The following is an 8,847-nucleotide window of genomic DNA, read 5'->3' as shown; positions in this document are numbered from 1 at the left end:
GATTATCATGAGCGAGTAATTTGTGTATAACTCGGGTATTTGGGAAGGCTGCATTCACATTACCAATGCACTAACGTGAGGAAAGAATAAAGAAGGAAGCGGTCTCATAAGGTGGCAGATTTAGGTGGTAAATCTGTCACAGAACACAGGACTTTTACAGGGAGACCAGTGTTCAGAACAGCGTAAACTCTGAGTGAGCATTGAGTCATTTTAAGGTACGTCTTGCCATGTCTCTTTTCCTAAACCTAACCACAGTAACTTTAAATGTGTACCTTAAAGTTAAGTACGTAACATCGTTCATGGGATGCTAAATCATATGATATGATACAAACCATTGTGTGTGCATTTCCGTAGGATATCATACAAAATGTTGTATGATGATACATTGACACATTGCAATGTATCTGCTACATAATAAAGTAGAAATGTAACACATCCGTTGTTTGCAGAAACTTGCTAACATTTGCTCTGGTGATTGGGTTGGAAAATTGTTCCTGTGGTCCTAAACATGGTCAGCGTACATGTTTCCACCAAAGGTTGTCATAAAATTGTTCCCAATCCCAAACCCCTGTAACCCTTTTTTTTTTCTCTTTAAAATGATCAGGGTAAGTTCTGTGCCTCAACCTAATCAAACCTTAATCACAGAGAAGGCAGAACAGGGAATGATCATATGAATCATTTTGTGGCAGTGACTTGTAATGGCTTTAAAAGGCAAGGTCATGGCAGGAGAAACAAAATGTAATTTATTTTAAAATGATAGCTCAGTTCAATTTAGGTGTCCCAACAGTCATTCCAGTGGGGTAGCATACACAATACCAAGCCTTCTGAATGTGGCTCTCTTAAATGATGTTATTAATTAGACCTCCTATAATACACCAAGCACCATCTCTCCTTCTCCCTCTCTCTCTCCTTTGCTAACACTCATGTCCTGTTACTGCATCTCGCTAACTCGGCTGTACTGCATGTCACTAACTCGGCTTCTTCTCCGGAGCCTTTGTGCTCCACTGTCTCACAGGTTAACTTATTGCAGCGGTGCCTGGATAGTGTGATTTGTGTGGTTGTGCTGCTGCCGTGGTCCTGCCTGATGCCTCCTGTTATCATTAGTCATACTTCTGCTGTTATTATACACATATGATTATTGTCACATATGTATACTATCAGATATTAATATATACTTTCAACATATTGTATCACAATAGCCTGTAATATTAATTAAAATATTATTACTTTCATTAATGTTGTTATAAGCTACTGTCATTACCGTCTGTCCTGCATCTCTCTCTCTCTCTCTCTCTCTCTCTCTCTCTCTCTCTCTCTCTCTCTCTCTCTCTCTCTCTCTCTCTTTCTGTCTCATTGTGTCATACGGATTACTGTTAATTTATTATGTTGATCTGTTCTGTGCGATATGTATCTATACGTCTGTCCATCCTGGAAGAGGGATCCCTCCTCAGTTGCTCTTCCTGAGGTTTCTACCGTTTTTTTTCCCCTGTTAAAGGGTTTTTTGGGGAGTTTTTCCTTATCCGTTGTGAGGGTCATAAGGACAGAGGGATGTTGTATGCCGTAAAGCCCTGTGAGGCAAATTGTGATTTGTGATATTGGGTGTAGAGTGTGTGTGTAGTGTGTGGTCAATTAGTAATTACTAGGGATGAGCGAATGTACCATTATCTGTATCTGTGTCTGTATATGTTCAGTCAACTAAATTATCTCTATCTGCTCTTGAAACTGGCAGAGTTTAAGACATAAGTGGGTGGATTTTAAATCTAAAGTGGGCTGGACCAAATCAGAAGTTATTATGATGAGCCTGAAATTGGTCAACGGAATATTATGGTACTTGGTTGATCTGACCAACCAATTATTGGATTGATCGTCACAACTGCCTTGGACTGGTTGCTTTAAATTTTACTGCAATCATCCACGTGCGCTTCAAGATAGATTCTAATAACTTGATTTAGTTTTGAATCTTGCGCTGTCTTATGGTGAACAGTTTTAATGTGTCCAATTCTTTCGTTCTTGACCAAATAAACGGCATTTTGTGTTTTGCCATAGTTAGCAAGTGTTAGCATGCTAACACACTAAATTATGTTACCAACCATGGTAAACTTCCTGGTTAACATCAGCATGTAAACATTATCACTTTGAGAATATTAGCTCACTGATGTTAGCATCAAGGCAGAGCTAAGTAAAGCCTTACAGTAATGTTAGCATGGCTATAGACCAGGGTTTTTCCCATGTTTTTCAAGCCAAGGACCTCTTAGCTGAAAAAGAAAGGGAACAGGGGCCCCCTCCTACATATGTAAAATTGAGCTGAACTTGAGATAATTCTCTGGATATTTTCGAGTCTTCTGTCGTTTGCACTTGCGTGTAGCTGCTTAGTCAGCAGCAGCTGGAGCATGGCTAGATGCATTAGCCTCATCCTCTGTACTTTTGCTGGTGGTTTTCTGAGTGTCTTTTGCTCAAAAAGTTACAAAACGATCCATTGTAGCTCACAAGAAAGTCTGTGCACTTGGAATAATAATACAACTAATTGCCATATGCCTATGTAAATGTTAGCTGACTAGTTCACCTAACCTTTATAAATAAGTGCCACACACTGATTTAGCGTTAGCTAGCTGTGTATTTTCAAACATGAATTTCTGACGGACTGAAAAAAAACACAATTCAATAATTTGGTGGCCTCTCTGCAGTTACTCTAAGGACCCCCTTGAAGTCACAGAACCCTAGTTGAAGACCGAGACTCTTTCGGGGCTGTTTCCTGGTTCTATACTACATAGGTTACTAACTGTTTACAGGATACTTATCTTTAAGGTACAGGCCTATTGACTATTGTTGCAGTTAGTCTCATTTCATTAATGTTAACAACGTTTTCATTGTGATTTTGTTTAATGAAAAATGTGTTAACTGACAGCCCACTTCTTAGAAGTGATGTCTCCCCCTCCTCTTTTTCTAGTTTTCTCTGTGATTTGCTGCACCTTCTTCTGCTGCTTGCTTCATTCATTTTTGAACTACTGTAGCTGTAGCCTGCCTGACTACCTGGCTGATGGCCAGTTTGGGAGAGGTGGTGTAAGAGAGCGGGGCGGGGTCAAGTGAAATATAAATATATACAGTCAGGTCCATAATTATTTGGACAATGATACAGTTGTCGTCATTTTGGCTCTGTACACCACCACAATGGGTTTTAAATGAAACAATGAATACNTATATATATATAGATATATATGTTTGTATGTATGTATATATAGATAGATAGATTGATAGATAGATACTGTATGTTTATATACAACACACATCACTAATCATATACAGTGGCAGCTTCCATAAGGCTCTATGTGAGCCCTTTTGTTTCTCTTCAGCCTACACATACAATAAGTTAATACATATGTATATATATGTGTATATATACACACACATATATATATATATATATATATATATACATATATATATATATAAAGCCAACAGACTGAGAAACAGCTTTTTTCCACGAGCTGTGAACTCACTGAACTGACCGACTGACTGACTGACTGACTGTACCAAACTGCTGCACTGCACTTTACTGTACCATACCATCTATCAACACATCATTTACTGTACCATACTGCTGATCCAACAGTCAATCTCATCTATTTTTCTTCTTTTTCTTCATCTCGGTTTTAATCTTAATCTTATTTGAAACAGTTGAAACTGGCTCAACTTTTGCTGATACACAATGCAATGTAATCATGTCACCCACCTCAGCTAGTTAAGTAAATGCATGTGCATATTCCTGGTAGATTATTTACCTATATTGTTGTAATGTGAATGGTATAATTCTACTCGTTCCCTGGTGATTGTTCGGACAAAGGATAAAGTGATTGTCCCTGTGTAAAAGTTTTAAAATTCAGTCTAATGCAGTTTGTTGGCAGTCAAACTCCTGGACTCATTACTGAAAGTGTTCACCCTGGATCCTATTCTTCTCATCATCTCACCCTGTCAACACACTAATTATACCACCAAGCTGATAATGCAGTTCTACTTTTAGAATGTCCAGTAACATGCTTAACTAAGATAATGAACGAGGTGAACATCAGCACGCTAAACTGGAACTATGGATTTGTCTTTGAAGATCTCTACAGGGAGGCGTCAAAGAGGTAACCTCAAAGATTAACTCCCCTAATTTTACACATCAAAGTCTATTTACAGGTGTTGGGGGGTTATTGTTGCAGTGCAATAAAGCCTTTTGTGTCTATAAAGGGAGCTGCAAGAAATCTGATAAAAATTGCTTTAATTTTGACCCTTTTGACAAACTGTCTCAGGGTATGGAAAATGAATCCAGTGCAGAAGTGCATTAGGTGTATTTTGTCACAGCTTTAAGGTGAAGTTGCAGAACTGAAACTTCTCCCATGTGCCAAACATGTAGAAGAACAACAGTGGGTGAAATAAAAATGTGAATGGCACCATCCAGAGCCACTGTTTGATCTGTCTATTCTTGGCTACTGCAGCTGGCGCTGTACATCAATAAGATGTCAGAAAGACATTCGACCTGCTCCAAATGTAGATATAAACAGTGCATTCTAAAGTAACGAAAACACATCCATTCTTCTTTTCAGTTGTGGATAAACTGAAGAAAACATGGTTATGAATATTATATACCATGTCTGCCATGAGATGACCCTAAATGCTACATGCTGAACCTTAAAACCTTCAAACTAATGTCGAGCAGGGGGTGACTCCCTGGTTGCTAAAAGAAGTCTGACTGAATAGAACTTAATAAGAAAGTTTCTTCTTCAGTACAGCATGATGTTCATTTTGTAAATTATGGTCTCATTTAGAGTAAAATAGATGATTAAATGGGATGCTTTAGGGTGTGGCTACCTTGGATTGACAAGTTGTTACCACGCCAAATATGGTAGTTTCTGGTTTCAAAAAACCAACAAAGTGATGTCTGAAATGCTGAACTTAAAGGGCCAGTGTGTAAAATGGGTTGAAAACAGTGACATCAGTGGTCAAATTCTAGATTGCAGGGCTCACTCGCTCACCCCTCCCGTCGGGTAAATGACGGTGGCCTCGTAGGGACAAAAAGCCTTGCGCAGACACCAGTTTTTCAGGAGTAGGTCTATCTAGCAACGAGGTGAATGTTTATTTAGAAATCTAAACCATGTTACGATATTGCAATGAATCCCTCACGAGCAGGAGACCAGAGTAGCATTTGGGAAAAAGGCCCGTTTATTTGAGCACTCCAAAAACTCCGGTAACACTCCAGGGGGTAAAAGACTCCGTCCCAAACTCTGACTCTTCTAGCGTAACACACACACTCCATACACACATACTCGTTTACAGTACTTAGCGGGTACCCCCTCCCCTCTCTGCTCCACCAATCTCCAGCCCGCACACTGACTGACAGCTTAGCCTGTAAACAGAGCTCAGCTGTTTATTTAGCCTAGCAATATCTCTGGACTATAGTAGCTGCAATGGACGACTTTGAACGCGATTTTGAAGAGTTTCTTGTAGCGGACACAGACCCAGAGCCATACCTGTTTGAGCCGGAGCATACAGATGAGGAACTCCATGTGTTTGATGCTGAGCGGGCGAGAAGAGAGGCTGAATGCACAGAATGGGATTCGGTGCTACTGCTACCATCGTTGGGGAGATATATCATCAGGAGGAAAAGCGCCGCAGAGAGTGCATCACAAGGAGTGAAGTTGCGTCTTCTTTTCCTCGCAGATGACGGTTCGGGTTCATTCTCTCCTGTTGCGTGGTAAGTGTGGTCCATTCGCAAACTTTATAACTAAAAAAACTTTTCACTACTCTCTATCGACGAACTACTAACACTCTCTGCTGTTTCCTCCTCCTTCTTCCTTCCTTCCGCTGTCTTCGTTGGTTTATTTATACACGCGAAACGCGTTCTCTGGCTGGCTGGATTGTCCGCTCGGTCTGCCGTACATACATGGCGGCACAAGATGGCGACCTCTCTAAAGCAAGGCCCTTGCTATATATATATATATAAAAGCATAATTATAAGGCTACGAAAACCAAACGAATTTTATTTTATAGCGATTATACACTTATATAAACATATTAATGGGTAGAATATTCAGATTCAGATTCAGATTTGACAATAAACCATGCCAAATATTACACACTGGCCCTTTAAGGCTTCAAAACAGGAGTCTACAAACCAGTGGGTGAGGTCACGGTGGCAAGTTTGCAGTGTTGCATGCTTACAAAGAAGTCAGTGGGTGCAGGTGTGTGTAGCCTTCAGTCTTGTTACCTCACTAGTGACAGGTCTTGAGAATGGTGATGCCGGCTCATACTTTGGTTGTTTGGTCCAAACAAAAAAAAAAAAAAAAAAAAAAAAAAAGAACCATTTTGGTGATCAGTCTGTTTGTTTGTCATCACAGGGCCAAAAATTTAACTTGAATGCAAAAACTGTCAAAATGTAAAATATATTGAACACATTTATGCTCCACAGAAGTAAACATCCTTTCCAGTGTGGACACTCCATTAGTTTTCATCCAGCGGTACTCTCAGGTCAAATTGTCAACTTTTTATACAAGATATCTAAAACTAATTTAGGCTTTCAGTTGTAAGATGGACATGTACTTAAACCATACACCAAAACTCTTCCTGTATCATGTCAAATAGCCAGGCCCTGATGTCACTCTGTAACACCTTTCAGATTCACCTCATGTCTGACTCTTCTTTGTTCCTACTTAATTTCGTTGGTTCCACTCCAGTGACTCACTGTAGATTAGATTCAGATGAGCCACAGGAACCTCTGTGTTCCACACTCTTGACTTTAAAGCAGACCTGCTTCATAAATAAAAGCTTCACACTGCATGAATATGAACAATTGTTAATCTTTTCTTTTTTCAAGCAAAACATACATAAATATATTTACTAGATAGCAGGCAGATGTTTTTATACAGAATGTGTTTAGTGCATACAGGCAGTGCCCTCCTCATGTTTCCTAGTCTGCCCCGAGCTGTCCTCAGAAATAAGGTGCCTCTCCTTTGTTAATCGAAAAATTGACATGCAAGTGTAAATTATGATAGATAATGTTAATATAGAAAAAAATATGTGGAAAAAAAACATTTCTTGGGGTGATAGAAGATCACAAAATCAGCTGGAAACCTCAAACAAGTCACATTCAATCAAAGCTGGCAAGGAGCATTGCAGTTATGGGACCATATATCATCTGCTGCTCACTCATTTTACTGTATCTTAATTACTGTGTGGAGGCCTGGGGTAAAACCTATAAAAGCAATTTCTATACATTACACATATTACAAAAATATACATAACGTTGGATATAGAGAGCACAAGTCACATGCATTAAAATTAGGGGACTGGGGATGGTTAAATTTAATTTTTTTAATTTAATTTTATATACTTTATTAATCCCCCTGAGGGGAAATTCAATTTTTTCACTTCGCTGTCATTAACACACAGGTCCAAAATACACACACATACACAAACAGGACCTATACATGCACAAAGTGGAGAGATGTCAGAGTGAGGGGGCTGCCTTGGTCAGGCGCCCTGGCAGTTGGGGAGTTCAGTGCCTTGCTCAAGGGCACCCCGGCAGTGCCCAGGGGGTGAACTGGCACCTCACCAGCCACTAGTCCCCGCTCTGCATTTTGGTCTGGACAGGGACTTGAACCAGCGACCCTCCGGTTCCCAAGTCCCTATGGGCTGAGCTACTGCAGCGTAAATAATGTACAAAGCAAGACATGATCTACTTTTAGGCAAATATTCAGGAAATGTTTTCTGGCAGGGAGGGGGATATAATTTAAGAGGACATTAACTCATTTAAAAAAAAAAAAATGTGCATACAACTTTAAGAAGTATGTGTCATTCAGTGTGTGGGGTGGATTTGTAGAATGGGTTCTTTTTCTAACTTCGTTCGGTGTTTCACTATGGGAATCGCTCTCGGCATGACCATTACGGAAGCTCCAATGACACAACATCTGTCTTGACAGACAGGTCGACTTGTGGGAGGCCCCGCCCCCTCTATATATCACAGTCGACCCCCCCAACCAGGTCATTCTCACTTTCTTCCCATGCGGAAACATTACTAAGCTCCCTCAGCGCATCCAGGAAAGTCGGATACCTGCTTAACAGCTAATAGACGTCCCGTTATAGGAACACAACGGTTATAGCTAAGCTTCCACCAGCTTTAACTGGCATTTTTCACAAGGCTAACGTGTCTCGACGAGCCGTGTTTCCTAGGCTAACATCTAGTTCATTGTGTTCTCTCTCCAGTGGACCATGTCTGCGCCCACGGCCCCCACCAAAGGGTCCGAGCCAAAGGGGTGCCTCTTGCCCGTGTCCCGCGTCGTGCGGAGCATCCACCTCGGGCAGGTATCCGCACCCGTTATGCATCGCGTGCATGGGCGCTAAACACGCCCAGGCTTCGCTGGTGGACCGCCTCATCTGTACTCACCGCTCCGCGATGCCGGAGAAAATCCTGGAGAGGAGATTGAGAGAGGCGGTGACTAGCGCTAGCGGCCAAGACCCTAGCCTAGCTGCTCCAGCCACCGGAGCAAAAGCTGACCATCAGCCGCGAGCCACGAAGGGCTGGGCGGACTTGATGGAAGATGCTGATGTTCGGGATGTTCAGGTAATACCCCCGCTGTTCGAGGACGAGGGTCTCATCGGACCGGGAGGCGAGAGCGACGATGCGGATGGCGATGCCGGCTCCGACATCCTCGACTTTGACATGGAGGAGGGGGAGGATGACACTACCTTCCCGACCTCCCAGCTCGTCCGGAGCGGCCTCCCCGGTCGACAACGGCCTGTATGAGGAGCGAGCTGCGGCTAAATTGAACATCCCATGGCCAGCGGCCCAGGACACGGAGGGAAAAGAGA

The sequence above is a fragment of the Epinephelus moara genome, chromosome 12 (genome assembly GCF_006386435.1).
Source record: "Epinephelus moara isolate mb chromosome 12, YSFRI_EMoa_1.0, whole genome shotgun sequence".
Classification (NCBI taxonomy): domain Eukaryota; kingdom Metazoa; phylum Chordata; class Actinopteri; order Perciformes; family Serranidae; genus Epinephelus; species Epinephelus moara.
This window is presented reverse-complemented; position numbering follows the sequence as displayed.